The following is a 22,453-nucleotide window of genomic DNA, read 5'->3' as shown; positions in this document are numbered from 1 at the left end:
GCACCACCGGACTTGCCACCCGGCCCATGCGCCACCCACACGCGCATCCAGCAGCCGCCTACACCACGCGCACTGTCCGTCTCGTACCCATCCATCTCTCACTCACAATGTCTTGACGCCCCCTCTCTCTCGACCCATGAGCTAACGAGCAGGATGATATCATTATGATTATGTAGGACATGGATCAGAAATTATACACCGTGACGACGTAAGTTTACAGAGGGACACAGAGAGACAAAAGTCCCAAGGTTATCGAGAACAACAGAATGTGCTGTTAACAGCACCACACACGGTCGCCTTTGTCCTCCTACTTGTATTGTTTACAAATCTGCGACCATATCATCCGTGGTAGGGAATCGAACCTAGTCCCACCAGCACCCCGTGTACGCTGCCCCGCTGAGTCATATCAAGTGACGTCAAGAGACCACGCCCCCGCTAGACGTAGTATAAATACTCCTGGCTGTGGCCCCACTCACTGAGAGACAGCAGCGTGGTCTTGCTGTGTGCCGTACAGACGCGCGCTTGCGAGGTGCTGGTCAGCAGAGGCAGCAGGGACACGAATCGTGTTTTACTTTTTAGAGTGAACCTCCAGCGCTGCCTGATATGGTCGCACAGCGTGTGATGGAGGTGGTGGTGGCGGCGGTGGTGTTGGTGGCCGTCAAAGCTGCATCTGGTAAGATGTTCCAACGCGTCACCATCCAACTACAAAGTCATTCTCGCTGCCAGCTCTCTATCCCTGCTCTGATGACGGCAGCCGTAGGTTTGCCACCTGTACATTACTAGTATGGACCGTACTTACAGTGAGGGAAAAAAGTATTTGATCCCCTACTGATTTTGTACGTTTGCCCACTGACAAAGAAATGATCAATTCTAGATTTAAAGCTTTCGTGACTGCTAGGATCCATACTCTTTGGTTCTATTGGGTAAAGCCACGTAGGTGAAACACGGCAAAACGAATTCTTCTGCCGTGGCTGATCACTGTTACAATGCTGTGGGGGATCACGATATAATTTTCTCCGATACCAAGGTTCTTTGCAAACCCACGGGCTTTTATCAGAGATTTGTTCATGAAGCAATTCAGATCTACAAACACAGACACAATTTCAACCGAGAGGATGGTTTCAAATTAAGCAACCATTGGAAAGATGTGCTAAATCGAACTAAACATTAAAATAATGTCAATGGTACAGTATATTTTTTCAAGTAGTGGTACCCCAAACTTTCGCAGCTCTTATAAATTCCCCCTTTTCACACCATCAATAGGTAAACTCCCCCTTCCCCCCCCCCCCGCGCCAAACTGCAAGTCCACCGGCACGTACACCACCTCTTTCCTAAAATCCGCCAATCAAATGCTAATTTTTATGCTAATTTCTTTGTCAGAACACCTTGTTTGCTCGCACACAGGTCCGATGTCTGAGCGTGGTTGTGTTTCGCTAAATTCTCCTGTTTGATGAGTACTAGGTGCCTCGGTGAATGTATATGCTCTAACTTTAACATAGCTATTTCTGTGACCAGTTACAAGCTAATCACTCAGCTATTTCAATGCTAAATTCGATGCTAATTCCTTTGTCAAGGGGTACCTCTGTGGCTGTGTATACTTTAACTTAGCTATTTCAATGAGCCATTTCAATGCTAAATTATATGCTAATTCCTTTGTCAAGGCGCTTGGTCTTTTTCTTCTCACACAGCTTAAAGGTCGTGATCTAAGCGTGGCTTCTTCCACTCCAGCTCTAATTCCTTTGTCAAGGGGTACCTCTGCGGATGTGTATACTTTAACTTAGCTATTTCAATGAGCCATTTCAATGCTAAATTATATGCTAATTCCTTTGTCAAGGCGCTTGGTGTTTTTCTTCTCACACAGATTAAAGGTCGTGATCTAAGCGTGGCTTCTTCCACTCCAGCGCTGTCCTCCAGACAGTCTCGTCCCTTCACCTGATGAAGGCCGCTTGTGTTGTGGCCGAAACGTCGTGATTTTTTGTTATTTTATTTTCACCTACGTGGCTTTAGCCAATAGAACCAAAGAGTAAAGAAATGATCAGTCTATAATTTAAATGGTAGGTTTATTTGAACAGTGAGAGACAGAATAACAACAAAAACCAGAAAAACGCATGTCAAAAATGTTATAAATTGATTGGCATTTTAATGAGGGAAATAAGTATTTGACCCCTCTGCAAAACATAACTTAGTACTTGGTGGCAAAACCCTTGTTGGCAATCACAGAGGTCAGACGTTTCTTGTAGTTGGCCACCAGGTTTGCACACATCTCAGGAGGGATTTTGTCCCACTCCTCTTTCCAGATCTTCTCCAAGTCATTAAGGTTTCGAGGCTGACGTTTGGCAACTCAAACCTTCAGCTCCCTCCACAGATTTTCTATGGGATTAAGGTCTGGAGTAGCGGGTAGTTTGTGATAAACTACCTCAGGGTGTGACGACCCTGCCTTACGCAAGTCCCAGGCACAGCTGGCCCGGCTGTCAGTACCTGGTAAGGGCCCCTCCCAGGGTTACGCAGTTTTCTCACTGCCTTGTGAGTGTCTCGGGAGAGTCAATGGCTAAGGGAGTAAACCCTGACAGAAAATCAGGATTGGGGCCCCTCAGGCGGTTTTGTGACGCACTGCGGCACATTGCCGGCAGCCCCTGCAGCCAAACTGGTACCAAACGTCGTGCGTGGTACTCCTTTGGACATCACCAGCAAGGCCGAGGGGGGGATCCTGACGCCTTGGCAACCCAAGATTTCCAGAATAACCTGCCCGGGCTTTGCGCTAATAAGAGGTGCAAAAATGGGGAGAGGACACTCCTCGGCCACCTAATCATGGCCAAGAAACACAGCAGCAGTCACGGGTTATAAGCTCATTTTAGATTGGCGTAAAAAATGGGTGCCACAGGTTGCCATCGTCGGTGGGAGGGGTCATTGCACCCCAATGGATAGCTACCGCCCGCCTCAAGCTGGGCAGCCCCCGGCCAATAATGTGCTTTCCCGCCACGGCTCACCTGCTCCAATGGGTGCTTGGAGCTTATGGTTCATCACCAGACAAGTGGGCTGCAAAACCTGCACCAGACAAAACAAAACGAAAGAAGGTTCCAGCCCTTCATTTTGCAAGCTGGAATGTACGCACAATGTGTTCTGGACTCTCCGAAGATCTATTGAGGATTGAGGACATCCGCAAGACTGCAGGTATCAACAGGGAGTTAGCGAGACTCCATGTCGATATTGCAGCACTGCAGGAGACCCGGCTTGCTGGCAGTGGCTCACTACGAGAGAGTGACTACACTTTCTACTGGCAAGGAAAACAGAACGAACCAAGGCAACACGGTGTTGGGTTCGCCGTCAAAAACACACTCCTTGACATGATAGAACCACCGACTGCAGGCTCCGAGTGGATTCTACTCATGAGATTGCTCACTGCTTCTGGCCATGTAAACATCTTGAGTGTATATGCCCCAACACTCTACTCACCTCCGGAGATTCATGACCAATTCGATGAAGAGCTTCACAATATTATTCGCAAAATCCCCAGCTTTGAGCACATGTTTCTGTTGGGAGACTTCAATGCAAGGGTTGGGGCTGACCACGACGCGTGGCCCGCATGCCTTGGCTATCATGGCATTGGAAAGATGAATGCCAGTGGCCAAAGACTACTGGAGCTTTGTTCATATCATAATCTCTGTATCACAAACTCATTCTTTCTCACAAAACCATGCCATAAAGTATCATGGAGACATCCAAGGTCTCTTAATTGGCACCAACTGGACCTCGTCATCACCTGACGAGCCCTCCTCTACTCGGTACTCATCACACACAGCTACCACAGTGCAGTCTGTGACACTGATCACTCGCTGGTATCCAGCACGGTCAGACTACGCCCCAAAAAAATACACGGACTCAAACAAAAGCGCTACCTACACATCAACTCTGCCAAGACATCCCTCCCAGAGCTCACTCAATTATTCCAACACAGCCTTGAGCAGTCCTTACACGACACACCAGATGGAAGCGTGGAGACAAAGTGGGCATACATCAGAGACGCCATCTTTAATGCAGCCATCAATACCTTCGGCAAGCAGACAAGGGGAAACACAGGCTGGTTTGAGGAACACCTGGCTATATTGGAACCCATCCTCCAAGCCAAACGCATGGTGCTCCTGAAGTACAAGCAAGTCCCAACTACAGAATCATTAAGGGCTCTGAAAGCTGCTCGCAGTGCAGCTCAAACGACTGCCAGACGCTGCGCCAACAACTACTGGGTGAATCTCAGTAGTAGGATCCAACTCGCCTCTGACACTGGCAATATCCGTGCCATGTATGAAGGCATCAAGACAGCCTTTGGTTCAAACATCAGGAGGACTGCCCCCCTTAAATCCAGCACAGGGGCCATCATCACTGATAAACAAGAGCAAATGGCCAGGTGGGTAGAACACTACTCAGAGCTCTACTCACGAGACAACGGTGTGTCAGAAGCTGCCCTTGCTGCTGTAAAGCCCCTACCAACGATACACGAACTGGACAATGTTCCAACCTTGAAGGAACTTGACAACGCCATCAACTCACTAGCCAACGGCAAGTCACCGGGACAGGACGGCATCACACCTGAGGTACTGAAATGTGCAAAACCCGCCGTCCTCACAAAACTCCATGAACTTCTCTACCAGTGCTGGGAAGAAGGAGCAGTGCCTCAAGACATGAGAGACTCCAACATCATCACCCTATATAAAAATAAGGGTGACCGTGGGGACTGCAATAACTACCGCGGCATCTCCCTGCTGAGCATTGTGGGGAAAACCTTTGCCCATGTGGCCCTCAGCAGGTTACAGATACTAGCTGAGAGGACGTATCCTGAGGCTCAGTGTGGCTTCAGAGCAGGAAGGTCTACAATTGACATGCTCTTCTCCTTGCGTCAGCTACAGGAGAAATGTCGAGAACAGAGAACGCCCCTGTACTTGGTATTCATTGATCTTACAAAAGCCTTTGACCTCATCAGTAGGGGATGCCTTTTCAAACTCCTCAAAGTGATCGGCTGTCCACCGAAGCTGCTGGCAGTCATCTCCTCTTTCCATGACAACATGAAAGGAACAATACAGCACAGCGGCACCACCTCAGAGGAATTTCCCATACTCAGCGGTGTAAAGCAGGGGTGCGTGCTTGCCCCAACACTATTTGGCATATTTTTCTCACTTAAGCTCACACATGCCTTTGGGACAGCAGAAGAGGGAGTCTTTCTTCATACAAGATCTGATGGCAAACTCTTCAACCTTGACCGTATCAGATCCAAAATCAAAGTCCTCATCAGAGAACTCCTATTCGCTGATGATGCTGCGCTGACAGCTCACACAGAACAAGGTTTGCAGACACTCATCGACCACCTTGCCAATGCCTGCAACAACTTTGGCCTGACAATCAGTCTGTAAAAGACCAATGTCATGGGCCAGGATGTCAGAGACACCCCTTCCATAAACATTGGCAGCTACACCCTGGAAGTCGTTCAGGACTTCACCTACTTGGGTTCTACCATCACCTACAATTTGTCCCTTGTCACAGAGATTGACAAGCGCATTGGGAAGGCGTCAACAGCTATGTTCAGGTTGACTAAAAGAGTGTGGGAGAACAAATCCCTAACGCTCAACACCAAAGTACAAGTGTACCGGGCCTGCGTCCTTAGCACCCTCCTCTATGGGTCTGAGTCCTGGACAACATACGCCCATCAAGAACATCGACTAAACACATTCCACCTCCGATGTCTCAGGCGCATCCTCGATATCAGATAGCAAGATCGCATTCCCAACACCTCAGTTCTCAACTTGGCCAACATTCCCAGCATGTACTCTCTACTCAGTCATAGGCGCCTGAGATGGCTTGGACACGTGCGCCACATGCAGGATGGCAGAATACCCAAGGATGTCTTCTACGGCGAGCTGGCATCAGGCACACGGGTCACTGGTAGCCCGGTCCTGCGCTTCAAAGATGTCTGTAAACGGAACATGACGAGCTGCGACATCAACTCAAATGACTGGGAGAAAACAGCCGGCGACCGACTCAGCTGGCAGCAGGCTGTAAAAACAGGCCTCAGGAGAGGCGAGGAGAAAAGACACACTGCTTGGCCGACCAAGAGGGAGCGATGTAAAGAAAAAGCAACAAACACCTCTGGAGCTGCCACCGCATTCACTTCAAATTGCTGTGGCAAGGATTGTCACTCGAGGATTGGCCTACTAAGTCATTCTAGGCGCTGCAAAACCTACAGCTGACCTCTAAGGCGCAAAAAATAATTGTCTCTCGAGACACAAAGGCCTATGCATGTAAGGTCTAGAGACTGGCTAGGCCACCCCAGGACCTTAATGTGCTTCTTCTTGAGCCACTCCTTTGTTGCCTTGGGCGTGTGTTTTGGGTCATTGTCATGCTGGAATACCCATCCACGACCCATTTTCAATGCCCTGGCTGAGGGAAGGAGGTTCTCACCCAAGATTTGACGGTACATGGCCCCATCCATCGTCCCTTTGATGCGGTGAAGTTGTCTTGTCCCCTTAGCAGAAAAACACCCCCAAAGCATAATGTTTCCACCTCCATTTTGACGGTGGGGATGGTGTTGTTGGGGTCATAGGCAGCATTCCTCCTCCTCCAAACACGGCGAGTTGAGTTGATGCCAAAGAGCTCCATTTTGGTCTCATCTGACCACAACACTTTCACCCAGTTGTCCTCTGAATCATTCAGATGTTCATTGGCAAACTTCAGACGGGCATGTATATGTGCTTTCTTGAGCAGGGAGACCTTGCGGGCGCAGCAGGATATCAGTCCTTCACGGCGTAGTGTGTTACCAATTGTTTTCTTGGTGACTATGGTCCCAGCTGCCTTTAGATCATTGACAAGATCCTCCCGTGTAGTTCTGGGCTGATTCTTCACCGTTCTCATGATCATTGCAACTCCACGAGGTGAGATCTTGCATGGAGCCCCAGGCCGAGGGAGACTGACAGTTCTTTTGTGTTTCTTCCATTTGCGAATAATTGCACCAACTGTTGTCACCTTCTCACCAAGCTGCTTGGCAATGGTCTTGTAGCCCATTCCAGCCTTGTGTAGGTCTACAATCTTGTCCTTGACATCATTGGAGAGCTCTTTGGTCTTGGCTATGGTGGAGAGTTTGGTATCTGATTGATTGATTGCTTCTGTGGACAGGTGTCTTTTATACAGGTAACAATCTGAGATTAGGAGCACTCCTTTTAAGAGTGTGCTCCTAATCTAAGCTCTAAGAGTGTGCTCCTAATCTCGGCTCGTTACCTGTATTAAAGACACCTGGGAGCCAGAAATCTGTCTGATTGAGAGGTGGTCAAATACTTATTTCCCTCATTAAAATGCAAATCAATTTATAACATTTTTGACATGTGTTTTACTGGATTTTTTGGTTGTTATTCTGTCTCTCACTGTTCAAATAAACCCACCATTAAAATTATAGACTGATCATTTCTTTGTCAGTGGGCAAACGTACAAAATCAGCAGGGGATCAAATACTTTTTTCCCTCACTGTATATTCAGATGCAATGTCTGCCACTCCTCGGCAGTGGTTTGACTCTGAAAGGGCTTTGCGTTATTCGGCGCCGTTGTTCCCAGCGCACGTGTTGCGGGATACACTTCGGACGTGCAGCGCAGCGCTGGCGTCCGTGCTCAGTGGAATTTTCCATACGCTGCTGTTGGGCAGTGCCAATGAGCGATGTGCCGTAGTGCCGGAGCACCGGCACCAACGATAACGCAGTCCCGCACCTGGCAGACCTCGAGCCAGCACTGCCATTGCCTGAACCCGGAGCCTCCTCGACGTCGAGAGGGGCCGGGGTGCAGTGTGGGCCTTAGAGACGCACGAGGGGACGTGGGGAGACAGACGCAGACGGACGCGGCGAGGGACGCGCGCGCAGAGACACGGAGGCATGAAGAGTGGCAGACACCGACAATGATCTTGAGATGTAGAGACACACAGGGACGTGGAGACACGAGCGGAGACGTGGAGACGTGCAGTCAGAAAACCAGAGCAGGTGCAGACACCGAGATTGAGATAGGAAGATAAAGACACACGGAGACACAGAGACACCCAGATATAGAGACACACAGACTCATGGAGACATGCGGAGAGACAGACACGCAGTCATAAACATCAGACGAGGTGCAGAGATAGACACGTGGGCACACAGACATAAAGAAGACTATGTAACACAATTTTTGTTACTGAGTAGTTAGTGTTATTTCGTAATTGCTTATGACTAAAAGTATAGAAAATGGTTATTATTCCCCACAAACTTTGCTTTTGTGACCAGGACAGTGATATTTAGAAATGTACTTATTTTCAATGAGAAAACGGGCGAATTTGTGTCTGCATCTTTACCCTTTACATCGCTCTACTCTACTAACACGGGTCACGCACAACAACAACACAAACGAGAGAAGAAGAGAACTCGAATGAGCCGTGGCGCGGTACTGAATCCCAGTGGGCGATGGGACGGGTGGGATAGAGAGAGGGGTGGGTGGTGTTGTTGCTGCTGCGTGTCCGCCACTGCCAGCGCAGTGCCCCTGTGTGCCGTGCGTCTCACGCAGTCCGTGCCCTGCTGCCCTCGTCTTGCAGAGCCCTCGGACGAAGAGATCGTGAACAAGTGCGGCTTTTCTCTCCAGGCGATCCACGGTGAGTACCGGCCTATTGAGAGTGAGTACCAGCTCCTGTGAGTACCGGCTCCTGTGAGTACCGCCTCTTGAGAGTGATTTTTCAGTTTATTTATTTGGTATAGCCCTGTGAGCCATTCGACTCTTGAATCGGGTGCAACCACAACAAAAAAACACGAACAAGAAAACATCTTAAAGTGACTATGTGACTGTGCAAACAGAAAATCCATGAAAAAAACAGCAAAATATTCCTGAAAAAGCACCGTACACCAACGCTGCGTGCAAAAATCCCAGTGGGATGCAAGTCAAACAACAACCACAAGAAAACTTAGATTAAGGCCATCAGTCTAACTCTGTACTACAACAAAACAAACATGTCCAAACCAAAAAACGTTTTCGAAATCACCAAAAAATAACGCCATAATTTCAATGTAACAGTGATCATAGGGACTGTGACCGAATTTTTTTACAATAAACTACATAAATAACATGTAACACCAAACCCTAGAGCCATAGCCGGCTGCATGAGTTACTCCACAACAACAGAAGCATCAGTCGGAGTATCAAATTTTTAAATGCACCTTTAAGATCAGCACTCTAAATCAAAATACAGATAAAACTTTGCAGCGTCATCCGGAGCGAAACATTTTATTTTGTTTTACGCCAATGAATAGCAGTGGCAGCTAGGGGTGTACAATTCCTCTAGAGCAGTTTTGAGAGAAGATCTCATTGGTAGATATTCAAATTGCAGTTTATTGGCAATATCATTCCAGACCCTGGGGGCATCAATAGAAGAGGCCCTTCCTCCAGTTTTTGTATGGCAATGGGGAATGTGAAGCTGGTAAATGAGCGAAGGCCTGAGGTCAAATTTGTTCTTTGAAACAGAGAGGAGATCCAGCAGGTAGTATGCGGATTTCTTTGTAAGTACATCGTGAATAAATAAGATCTGGTGCATAAGCCGTCGAACATTAAGAGATGTTAAGTTTGACCCAATGTAGAGATCACAGTGGTGAGTCCTATATGGGCAGTTCAATGTAAAGCTTAAAGCCGAGTGATAGATGGAATCAAGCTTTTTCAGTACAGTACTTGGGGCTGATTTATACACGATGTCACAGTAATCAAGTAGAGGCAGTATGGTAGCTTTTATCAATTCCAAACGGAGCATTGGGGGGAAGCAGTGCTTGTGTCGATACAGAAAACCAATTTTTATTTTTGTCTTTTTACCAATATAATCAATGTGATCTTCAAAATTCAGTTTTGAATCCAGGATGACCCCAATAAACTTATAGATCTTGACTTGCTCTATTTGATCATTATTTAAGGAATGTAATTGGGGAAAATAACTTCCTGCTTTAGTCCTGGTGAGAAGCATAGCACCTTGGTTTTGGAGGTATTCAGGACTAGTTTAAGAGCAACTAGCTGATGTTGTAGTTTGTTGAAATCACCCTGGAGCTTAGCAATCACGTCATCTGGAGAGCGGCCAGCAGTAATCAGTATCATGTCATCTGCAAAAGATTTACCCTGGAATGATCCAGGTCAGTGCCCAAGTCATTGACATAAAGAGAGAACAAAAGGGGGCTGAGGATGGAACCCTGTCGAACCCCTTTTGTTATCTTAACACTGTTTGACCTCCAACCATCTGTGAATACAGTTGGGGTGTGAGAAAAGAGGTAATTTTGTAACCATTTTACTTCGTTTTCGGAAAAACCGAGGCAACTTAGTTTACAAAGCAGGGTGTTGTGGTCTACTGTATCAAAAGCTTTGGACAGGTTAAGAAAAAGACAGGCACAGTACTGATTATTATCAAGGCTACTGTAATTGTGATTAAGAGATGCTAATGCAGCAGATGTGGTGCTGTATTTTTTCAGAACCCAGATTTTTTAGATGTAGTAGATTGTTGGTGGACAGGAAACTGCTAATTTGGTAGTTCAATAATTTTTCAAAAATTTTCATCAACAGGGTTAGTTATTTGGATCATCTTTAGGGCCTCCTTTGTGAAGTAGACGGACTTAAGAATGTTTCCATTCTAGAGGAACTGATGCTTTTTTGATGGACAGGTTGAAAATATGGGCTATAGGTTTGTATATTAGGTGACCAACAGTTAATAGAGCAAAGACGGGAATACTATCTGCTCCGGTAGAGGAGGACCCTTTGAGGTAGGACAGTTGTTTCAGAACATTACTTTCGTGGTTTGGCTGGAAACTAAATTCGTTTAATGTTTGGACAGGGGTGTAGGAATTTGCATGAGCAGGGGTGACTACCTTTAGAGCTTCGGTCAAGCCGAAAAAGGTTGTAGTTGTCAATCGTAATCTGCAAGTCATTGACGGCAGGAATGAGAAATGTTTCTGTAAGGCAAAAAATGTCCGAGTCAAGATTTTCCACTTCTAGTTTTAGTTGACTTAATTTAATCACAAGTCCTCTGATGTTGATATGTAGAACACCAACACCTTTCCTGCCAGAAAAATATACATAATTATACGAGTTCTTTACATTTGGGCCAGGATGAAACTCAATACCACCCAGAAATAAGAAAAGTAGAATTAATAGTTTGCACAAGTATTTTCTGTGAAAGGATGAAGAGCGGCGAACCTTGGACGAATAGCAGTAGCTCGCAGATGGTGTTATTTTTAAGAGCAGAATGAAGTTTGGAAGGAGTGCTGGTGAAGTAATGGGACAAAGATAGGGTTTTAAAGGATACAATGATGGAGTGTAGAAGTGTCTATAAGCTGTTTCAGTTGCTGGTGTAGTGGCAAATCGAGCAACAAGTATGGACGCAAAGTAACGAGGGTAACCGTTTGTAGAGTTGAGTGTGGCACTAGATATGGCCGAGAGGGATAGCAGTAGGATACAAAGCAAGAGAATTGCCATCTCTAAAATATCCGGGGTACACACAGATTAACACACAAGCGGAAAAGAAAAAATATATATACTTGTAGGCCGAGCACGAGAAAACGTCTTGCCGCACTCATCACACATGCACGGCTTCTCGCCCATGTGCTAGGATTGAACAGTCCCCCCCCCCCCCCCTCAGACAGGGACAGCAGATTCTTGGCTGTAGTGTGCTCGGCTGAACCGATTGCACCGCCTCCTTTCCCCGCCGCAGGATGGTGCTCGAGCTAGCCCTCCTTGAGCTCAGCCCACTACTGGAATGTCGTTTCTTAGCCCCTCGTGTCTCTGCTGTCCGACCAGACGGCCCCACTGAAGCCCACACAGGGGACTCTTCATTTACGACACTTGGCCGTCTTGACGATCTCTGTGAATTTTTCCAGGATGGAGCACCTTGACAGGAACACAGCTTGGGGTCCGTCGCAATGTTGCCTTGGCAGGAACACAGCTTGGGGTCCGTGGCAATGTTTCCTTTGCAGGAACACAGTTTGGGGTCCGTTGCAATGTTGCCTTGGCAGGAACACAGCTTGGGGTCTGTGGCAATGTTGCCTTGGCAGGAACACAGCTTGGGGTCCGTGGCAATGTTGCGTTGGCAGGAACACAGCTTGGGGTCCGTGGCAATGTTGCCCTGACAGGAACACAGCTTGGGGTCCGTGGCAATGTTGCATTGGCAGGAACACAGCTTGGGGTCCGTCGCAATGTTGTCTTGGCAGTAACACAACTTGGGGTCTGTGGCAATGTTGCCTTGGCAGGAACACAGCTTGGGGTCCGTGGCAATGTTGCCTTGGCAGGAACACAGCTTGGGGTCCGACGCAATGTTGTCTTGGCAGTAACACAGCTTGGGGTCCGTGGCAATGTTGCTTTGGCAGGAACACAGATTGGGGTCCGTGGCAATGTTGCCTTGCACGATTAACTCGGCCTCACTCAGGCTGCGCCAGGTGCACGATTTACGAGGCCTCACTCAGGCTGTGTCATGTGCAGTATTACCTAGGCCTCACTCAGGCTGCGCCAGGTGCATAATTAACTAGGCCTCACGCTGCTCCAGGTGCACGATTAGCTAGGCTTCACTCAGGCTGCGCCAGGTGCATGATTTAGCTAGGCCTCACTCAGGCTGCGCCATGTGCACTATTAACTAGGCCTCACTCAGGCTGCGCCAGGTGCATGATTAACTTGGCCTTATGCTGCTCCAGGTGCATGATTTAGCTAGGCCTCACTCAGGCTGCGCCATGTGCACGATTAGCTAGGCCTCACTGAGGCTGCGCCAGGTGCATGATTTAGCTAGGCCTCACTCAGGCTGCGCCATGTGCACGATTAACTATGCCTCACTTAGGCTGCACCAGGTGCACGATTAACTATGCCTCACTCAGGCTGCACCAGGTGCACGATTAACTAGGCCTCACTCAGGCTGCGCCACGTGCGCGATTAACTAGGCCTCACTCAGGCTGCGCCACGCGCACAAATAACTAGGCCTCACTCAGGCTGCGCCAGGTGCACGATTTACTAGGCCTCACTCAGACTGTGTCATGTGCAGTATTACCTAGGCCTAACTCAGGCTGCGCCAGGTGCATGATTTAGCTAGGCCTCACTCAGGCTGCGCAATGTGCACGAATAGCTAGGCCTCACTCAGGCTGCACTAGGTGCATGATTTGGCTAGGCCTCACTCAGGCTGCGCCAAGTGCACGATTAGCTAGTCCTCACTCAGGCTGCGCCAGGTGCATGATTTAGCTAGGCCTCACTCAGGCTGTGGCATGTGCACGATTAACTATGCCTCACTTAGGCTGCACCAGGTGCACGATTAACTATGCCTCGCTCAGGCTGCACCAGGTGCACGATTAACTAGGCCTCACTCAGGCTGTGCCACGTGCGCGATTAACTAGGCCTCACTCAGGCTGCGCCCGGTACACACACGAGTGTACATCACTACACTATCACACACACAGAGAGTGTACATCACTACACTATCACACACACACGAGTGTACATCACTGTTTGAACGCAGAAGTCCCTCTCGTCACGGCCATGAAGCTATGAAGCTGCTGAACTACATTTGCTGGGGGTGGCCTCCAAAATAAAATCCAGAATAGGCGACGTTTTGGCCAATGGCCCTTACAACACACAAGCATTAAAATCACGTCTCACTCTCACACGGCTCACACGGCTCACCCTCACACGGCTCACTCACACACACTCACACACGGCTCACCCTCACACGGCTCACTCACACACACACGCAGCTCACACGCAGCTCATTCTCACTCACATTTTCATACATTCTCACGCACAGTTTACACTCACGCAAAACAACTCACACGCTGCTACACACGCTGCTACACACGTAGACATGGGAGCATGGAAGTACAGGATGACAGTAGATTTTGGCTATACTTCTCTCTGCTGTCTGCAACCTTAGGATAAGTAATTATGAACCCCTACATTTGAACCTTATGGCGCACGCTCCGTGTCACCCAGGGCGTGTGCACAGTCCGTGTGGTGGCAGTGGCGTTGATGTGTACACGTCGATGTGTATACAGTGGGGAGCGGTAACGTAGTGGTTAACGCATTGTACCACGAACCTGGCTACCTAAGTTCGATACCCGCTCATGGCCATGAACAGTGGCAAATATTTTAACTGGTCCTGGGCCTCCCCTAGATCGACTCATCCATACAAATAAGTCCACACATCGTGAAGGCATGATATGGTGTTCAATTAAGAGGACACAACAGACACATACATACAGACACAGACACACACAACCACACAACAACTCCGTTGTTGGATGGCAACTGCCTCCAACTGCCCAGTAGCGTCCTTCATGAGCTTCCTCCAAAGAGTTGTTGGATGGCAACTGCCTCCAATTGCCCAGTAGCGTCCTTCTGCCCAGTAGCGTCCTTCATGAGCTTCTTCCACAGAGGCTGATCTTGACACCGCTGGTACCAGTCATCGGCAATTCCACTCAGCTCCACATCCTCCTGTACCACATCACTGCATCTCTTCTCTAGCCCCTGCTGTGCCCGTTTTGCCCCCTCTATCTGGCCGAACAAAAGCTGTTTAGGCATGCGGTAACTGGGCATGCGAGCTACATGACCCAGCCAACGCAGCCTTGCCTGCTGAAGGAGCTCACCAATGGGACTTTGTCCAGATCTTTCAAAGATTTGTGAGCTCCTCACACAATCCGGCCTGGTTAAACCCAGGATGGGTCGTAGGCAGGCCAGCCAAAATGTTTCTAACTGGCGAAGATATTCCATTAGGTGGGTCAACATGCATACACACAGACACATATCCAACAACAACAACCGCCAATCGCCACTACGTGGCTGTGATGTCGCCACCACGACGCTTGTACCAGGCTATGTGCACCTTGAGGCCATGTGAAGTGTCGAACGCCCACTGGCAGGAGGTCATGGGGCAGACCCTGGTGCCACGGGTTGACTGAATGAGACAACTGGCTGATGCACCACCTGTGCCCCCTACTGTGTCAACTTGCTGTGCTTTAGCCACCTGGCACTCTGCTCGTTGTTGTGAGCGTCGCTCCTCCGCCCTCTGTTGTTGTTGGAGGGCGGCTGCCTCCAACTACCCAGTAGCATCCTTCATGAGCCTCCTCCACAGAGGCCGATCTTGACACCGCTGATACCAGGCATCAGCAAGTCCACTCGGCTCCACATCCTTCTGTACCACATCACTCCATCTCTTCTGTAGCCCGTGCTGCGCCCGCTTAGCCCCCTCTATCCGGAAAAACAAAAGCTGTTTGGGCATGCGGTGATTGGGCATGTGGGCTACATGGCCCAGCCAACGCAGCCTTGCCTGCCAGAGGAGCTCACCGATGGGACTTTGTCCAGATCTTTCGAGGATTTGTCAGCTCCTCGCACAATCCAGCCTGGTTAAACCCAGGATTGATCATAGGCATGCCAGCCTAAATGTTTGTAACCTGGGAAGATGTTCCATTAGGGCGTCCACGTTTAGCAAGCATAGAGAAGGGAGGGAATGACTGTGGCCGAGAAGACCCGAAGCTTCGTGTGGAGCGACAGACCAGGTAGCTTCCACACAGCGTTACGCAACCGATGAAAAGATAATGCCGCTCGACTGATTCGGAGTGAGACTTCTGCTGTTAAACCGGAGCCCGTCATGAACACACTGCCCAGGTATGGGAAACTCTCCACTCTCTCCACAACTGCCCCATCACCGGTTGGGAGTTGTGGGGGTGGAATGCCCGATGGTACAAAATACCCAGGCAGGTGCTTCGTTTTGGTGGGGCTGATGGTAAGGCCCCATCTCTTAGTGGCACACTCCAGTTTCAGCAGGAGCGCTTCCAACTCCTCCTCTGAGTGAGCCGCAATTACTAGGTCATCAGCATACATAACGTGGTTGACCAAGAGGGAGCCATCCCTTGACCGCACCCGGGCATCGATCAGCCTCCCATTGTATCTGTACCTTGATGGAAATTCCTCCAGTACAGCTACTGAAAGCTTCACGAACTACGTGCTTGAAATAGATGTTAAATAATGTTGGAGCCAGAGGACATCCCTGTCGCACCACAAGGTGTACAGGGAATGGCTCTGACTCCCGGTCACGTAGTTTTATCCGGTCCTGCTCACCATCATGAAGGTCCTTAATGAGCGTGAGCAGAGGGGCAGCGACTCCGAAAGCATGAAGAACAACCCAGAGCCCAGGCCTACTGATGGTATCATAGGCCTTGACCAGGTCAATAAAGCAGAGATGTAGTTCTTGTTGGAATTCCCTACACCTCTGCTGTAGCAGACGCACAGAAAATATAGCATCTGGTGCAGGACCGCCCTTTCTTGAAACCACATTGGGGCTCCGCAAGCCTCTCCTCAGCGTGCCTGGCAAGGCATTGTTGAATAATCCTTGCCAGGACCTTTCCCGGCACACTGAGGAGTGAGATGCCCCTGTAGTTGTTACAGTTTTTGTGGTCCCGCTTCTTAAAGAGGGGGACCACCAGGGCATCCTTCCAATCCTGCGGAACCCATCCAGTGGCCCAGACTGTTGTTATGATGTCATGTAGGGTAGTCTGTGCACAAATGCCACCCTCTCTCAGCATTTCGCTAGGGAGATCATCTCTGCCTGGTGCCTTTCCTGGTCTCAGCCTCTGGATCGCCCTTAGTACTTCCTCAACAAATGGCACCTCATCCAGCTACTCACAGGGGGTGCCTTCCTCCTCCAATATTTAAGGCACTGCAGCCTCAGCAGGGTCATCCCCACTTTGTCCCATGATGTTTTCCAGCCTCAGTGATTTCCCTCACAGAAATGCTCAGCAAATCTGCAAACCTGTTCCTGGGGGTTGGAGATTGGATCACCGTTCTTTCCCCTAACGATGGTAATAGGTGTGGCGTTGCAGGTTACTTTTTTATGGAGTTAAATAGGGATTTGTGATCGTGGGCCATTGAGGCAGACTCCATCTCCTCAGCAACCCGCGACCACCACCCATCCTTGAAGCGCCTCATGGCTCTCCGAACCTCCGAGCGAAGGCTCCTCATTCTCTGACGTAGGATGCTGTAGACGATTAGATTGGGCCTGTCGTTTTTTCTCAACCATCCTGAACACCTCCTCTGTCAGCCAGGGTCTCTGGGGAGGTCTGGACCCCGTACCCAAAGCAGCCATTGCAACTGCATGAGTCACAGTCCTAAACCTCGCCCATTTACCCACGACATCAGGAGGAGTGGGGGACGATGTCAACCCCAGCCACAAGCGATGATGAAAGTCTCGCTTGCAACTTTCATCAGCTAGCTGAGACCAGGCCATCTTAGGTTGGAATGGGGTCCTGGGTGTACACCCACCACCGGAGTGGAAGAATGGCAGGCGCATCTTACAGATGACATGTTGATGGTCAGAGGGCAGATCAGCTCCACTGTTGGTCCTGGTGTCAATGACATGGGCTCGCATCTGCTGGTTTGTCACTATGTAGTCCAGCAGATGTTCTTGCTTGGACCTGGCATGCATCCAAGATGTTGTGTGGATGCGCCGATGCTGGAACAGCGTATTGGTAATTACAAGCCCATGGGCTGCACAATAATCTAGCAGCTTCCTACCATTGTTATTGAGCTGATCTGGCCCATGCCTTCCAATTACTACAGACCAGGTGCCAGCATCATGACCAAATCGGGAATTGAAGTCACCCAACAAGATGACTCTATCCCGAGGGGCCACTTTTGCCAGTACCTGTGACAGGAGGTCATAGAAGGCATCTGACTCATCGGGCTTGCCTGCATCCCTCCACGGATGTTCGTCTTCGGTGGGGGCATAAGTAATCACGACCACCACTCCTCGCCTCCGGTTGATGGGGTTTTCGCCATGAGACGTCATAGATGCCCCCAGCACAAGCTTATTAGTTAGATATTTTCGACATGGTTTAGTGGTAATTTATTGAAGGTGGAGGGGTTACCAGCCCCTCGCACTCGTCCAGAGCCCCCATTTAGTCGCTGTGGTGGCTACAAACGCCCAGAGGGGAAAGGCCAATCGGAATTGGCCTTCCCATCACGGCACTGTCCACGACAACGTTGCCTGTCCGGCACCACGAGGAGGTAGGGGGTTGTTTTGCACACACGTACGCACACAGACACACATACACACACAGACACATAGACACACACAGACACACATACACACAGACACACCACCACCAACAACCACGCGCTCTACCTCCACAGAGCGCACGCGCTCACTGCAGAGCATTCCAGGGCTGTTTCCGAGTGGTTTGCATGCAGAGAAGTCGACCCTTCCCTATCGATGGTTTCTCGCTTGAGTTCGCTGCGATGTCCAGGTTCAGAGTTTTCAGATGCCTAATATTTCACACAAAATCACCATCATCACCATTACCATCAGCAGCTGCCATTGTGTCTCCGTCTCGCCACTGCTGGATGTAACAAGCACTGTCCATGTCGAGGTAGTGGGGCAGCCCTGAGAGTGCCGCCGCACGGCACTGCTGATGGAAGGGCCTCCTTCTCCACAGGCGGCAGCTCGAGAGAGCCGCTCTGGAGAGTGACTGGGCCTGCACTACTCATGGCTCGACCACATCACAACTAGTTCCACTCTTAGACTTGTTGATGATGTTCGTTCTCATATCAGAGCACTGCTCGATAGGCTCCTAACAGCTGACTCATCTTTGGTTATGCTCATTATCCATGCACAACATCCTACGCGTGTGTCCTCATTTGTTTATAATTCATGTAAGTTATGAAACAAAGATAATGACAAAGACAACTTAATCAAAGTTGAAAAATACACGACGAAGCTTGTAGAGGTACTTGTTGGGACTTGCACTGAGACAGAGGAGCACGTGAACCAGAACGTGCGCCAACTGGAGACATCGCACTGCCTGTTAACAATGTTATGTCGGTCTCTAATGGGGTCACTAGGCAACAGACTTTACAGATCTCTTTCTTCTCATGAGACCTATAGACAGTGAACGGCGTGAATGAGGTCCACACGGGTAAACGTGTCTCGGGTACTGAACTCACAGGGTGGCCAGTCTCGGATTCTTAAGTTCAAGATTTCTGCCTCGAACCGTGGAGAAACGCCACGTGCACAATCCGTGAAAGCCACTGCAGAGAGGAAGTTAGAGTTCCATGCAATCCAAGAATTTGAACTTCCTCTGTTCGGTCGCTGCCGCGGCCACGGACATTGTCTCTTAGTCATGTTCCATCAGAGAGTAGCGCTCAACAAATTAAACAAAACACGAAGGCCACAAGGGACATTTAAAACTTGTCAGCTTAGTTATTTAAATATTTAGACAGTCCAACTGCCGGGATGCCATGCCAGAAGATCGAACTGAATGGGCGACCTCCGGACTGTGGGGCCCGTGGGACCAATGATTGTGGGAAACTCGCGACGGTGGCGAAGGCCCCGTGCCGATCGCTTCGGTGGCACCGCAGGCCCCTCAGCTCCCTGGGCCACACCGGCCCCTGGCGCCGGATCTCCTTCCACTGTCAAACACGCGCGACCTCTGAACCAATGGAACAAACTGCATGGAGCAGCGGAGACTAAACGTCACAAACCTGGCTCAGTTATTCACGGAGTGGAGAAGTAGGATATGTCGTGACGAGTGTGTGTGTCGTGACGCGTGTGTGTGTGTGTATGTTGTAACGTGTGTGTGTGTGTGCATGTGTCTTTGCACATGCAGCGGTTAATGCGTTACACTATGAGCCCGGCGAATTGAGATCGATTCCCGTTCACGGCCACCAACAGTGACGAATATTTTAATCGGTCATGGGCCTCCCCTAGGTCGACTCAGCCTCAAACGAGTACCTGGTACGGTGTGTAAACATCGCCACTATAGAGACAAAGCTGACCAGGCGTGGTGCTAACTTGCCACAAAAGTCTGCTTTGGATAAAAGGGAGATATTTGTCTTTGCACCACGAACCCAGCAGCTAAGATGAGTGGCGAGCGATATCTGCACCAGTCTTGAACCTCCCAAATGTGGACTCTGGCTTAAATGAGTACTCGCTGCAGTGTGCGATCAGCGCTGGGCAGCAAAGGTGGCCGGGTGTGGAGGTAGCCACCACACTTTGTGTGCCGTGCCGGCCTTCGTCGGAGCTCACGAACGGCACTCTCCCCAACAGCCTGTTAAGGCGACACCGGGGCCCTTTGTTTTTGTACTTCTCTGTGTCTTTATTTGACTGTGTACGCATTTGTGTGTACATGGCTGTGTTGCACCTGTGTTGTTGTAATATCATAGCACGCACAGAAGTAGTTTTGGTGGTTTCAAAATATCTAGTTGTCTGCTCAGGAAGTGGATTGGTACTTCTGCTGAAATTCATAGAAGTTGAATCTGAATTTTGATAATTCTGCTTCTGCGGCATGTCGTCAATGTGGTGGCCAAACATCCCCTGTCGAGTATTCCCTCAGATCCCGTCACGTGCTGGCTGCATCGGCCAAATGGTCGCGTGGATTTTTCTCCGGGTCCTCTGGTTTTCCCTCCACATTTATAAACATGCGTTTAAAGTTTTGCCTGATGTATATATACACGTGATAAGTCACTTTGCTGAGCTATCATTTGTGGGCCAGGTCGCTTCTGAAAAGAGCTATACATCTCAGTGGGCATCAGCTGCTAAAATAAAGAAAATAAATTAATGAGTCACGTGGGCAGAGCACTCTGGCGGGGCGCTGCGCGGCAGGCGGCTCTCACGGAGCGGTGGGGACGCCGAGAGCCTCGCAGTAGCGTCATACACCTGGCTCAGGCAATGAGCGTGCTCATTCGTGTTACAATGCGTGATACACAAAATATAATACAAAGTGTAATCTACGTATCTGGGAAACTGCGTTGATTTGTGAAGTAGTTTTGCCGTAAGATGCAGGGGCAGGGTTGGAGCATGACTGCGCTGAATGGGCAGTCGGGGAGTGGCGAATCTCCTCCCTCCCATCAGGGTCGTGATTACATTCAAGAATCGATCTTGTTTTGAAGTTTTCGTCACTGCAGGAACCCCATACTCTTTGGTTCTTTCGGTAAAGTCACGTAGGTAGAAAAATAAAGAATAAATTATGACGTTTCAATCGCAACACAAGCAATCGTCATCAGGTAGAAAGATATCTACAGATGTATCTTTCTACCTGATGACGATTGATTGTGTTGCGATCGAAACGCCGTGATTTATTATTTATTTATTTCCCCTACGTGACTTTACAGAAAGAACCAAAGCGTATTCAATAATCGATTGTCTCTTTTTAACGTTGTGGTGAATTTTATCAGCTCAATGAGTTGTATGGTCCTATTAACACAGCAGTCTTGTTGAGACGAAAAGCTAACCGATCCCTAATCACGTGATCGATGTGCGAACCGCTGAAGCTCGGGGGAATGGATATCAGTTGTTCCCCCCCCCCCCAACGTCCGTTGCTAACCTCTCCATCGTGATGCATCTCTTTTCTGCTTCAGAATGCAAAAACACGAAGTGCCTCGCAGCCTCACAATTTTGCCAGACGAGGACCGAGCAGGAAAGCGCCGATTCAGGTGAGGGAGACTCTCTGAGCCGTACTAGGCGAGGTGCATGCGGCCTGCATCTCATGTTGGAGATGCACGGTGACACGAGGGCGCAACCGTCCCTCACCCCACGAATGGCGAAGCGCAGCGATCCCGGCTCCTTCTGCACTCATCGCTGGCCACCTCTCCCCTCTCATCTCACTGTCTCACTACCGCATTCTCCACGATCTCTGCTACCTCTTCCTCTCTTATCACTCCACTCCCCTCCACACTGTCTCCTACCTTCCCCTCTGATCTCACTCCACTCCCCCTCCACGCTCTCTCCTACCTCTCATCTCACTCCACTGCCCTCTCTGTATTCTCCACTCGGCTTGATATCGAAGCCTCCCAGTCAACCTTCCCTCCGTGGGAGGCCCATCAGCTCGCTGCCCTTGAGAGCCACGTGTGGCCGATGCCTCGGCTGGAACTCAGGGGGCGAGTCGGCTCTGCCGGCTCCACGCTCTGATCCCCGAGCCAGCAGATGTACGAGTTCACTCCTCGCAGTGTTAATGGGGGGAGGGAGGCTTTGGGGGGCAGTCAAAGTCCCTGGGTTCAAGCCGTGCTGTGCAGCAGTACCAAGTGGCTCGGTTCCATCAAGATCTCTAAGAGAGTACACTTATCAGATTGAAACATTTGCAAACTTTCATTAAAAGAGGAACAATTCGACCCTTCCTGGCGTCTGTTACGAAAGTCAACTTCTCTGTCGAGTGAAAGCATGTCCCTATTTTAGGCACGTGTTTATATGAAGTGGAATCTCCGCTTGTGCAACGTTATCCAATGCTAGCGGTTTCCAAACGAGCTTTAAAACAGGGTCAACCCCCACCACCTGCCACTGGACACCACGCAGCCAAAATAAATCCTGCCACCACCAACAGCTGTGAGCAGGCCACCGGCCCTGGATCGTCTGTTGTACGGAATGGTTCCTCGCGGTAAAGCGACCATCAGTTTCTTATTTAGTTCTACGCAACTTTCT

General features: G+C 49.6%; 1 long non-coding RNA gene across 1 annotated transcript; it reads left to right on the top strand.

Annotated features, from left to right (window-relative positions):
* Positions 1-491: 491 nt before the first annotated feature.
* On the top strand, positions 492-21,614 carry LOC142906753 (uncharacterized). Its single transcript, XR_012930481.1, has 3 exons — positions 492-673; positions 8,591-8,647; positions 21,397-21,614. It is a non-coding gene; the product is annotated as an uncharacterized LOC142906753 (long non-coding RNA).
* The last annotated feature ends 839 nt before the right edge of the window (positions 21,615-22,453 follow it).

This window comes from Petromyzon marinus, chromosome 1 (genome assembly GCF_048934315.1).
Source record: "Petromyzon marinus isolate PM22_M1 ecotype Great Lakes invasive population chromosome 1, UKy_Petmar_22M1.pri1.0, whole genome shotgun sequence".
Taxonomy (NCBI): Eukaryota; Metazoa; Chordata; class Hyperoartia; order Petromyzontiformes; family Petromyzontidae; genus Petromyzon; species Petromyzon marinus.
This window is presented reverse-complemented; position numbering and strand designations above follow the sequence as displayed.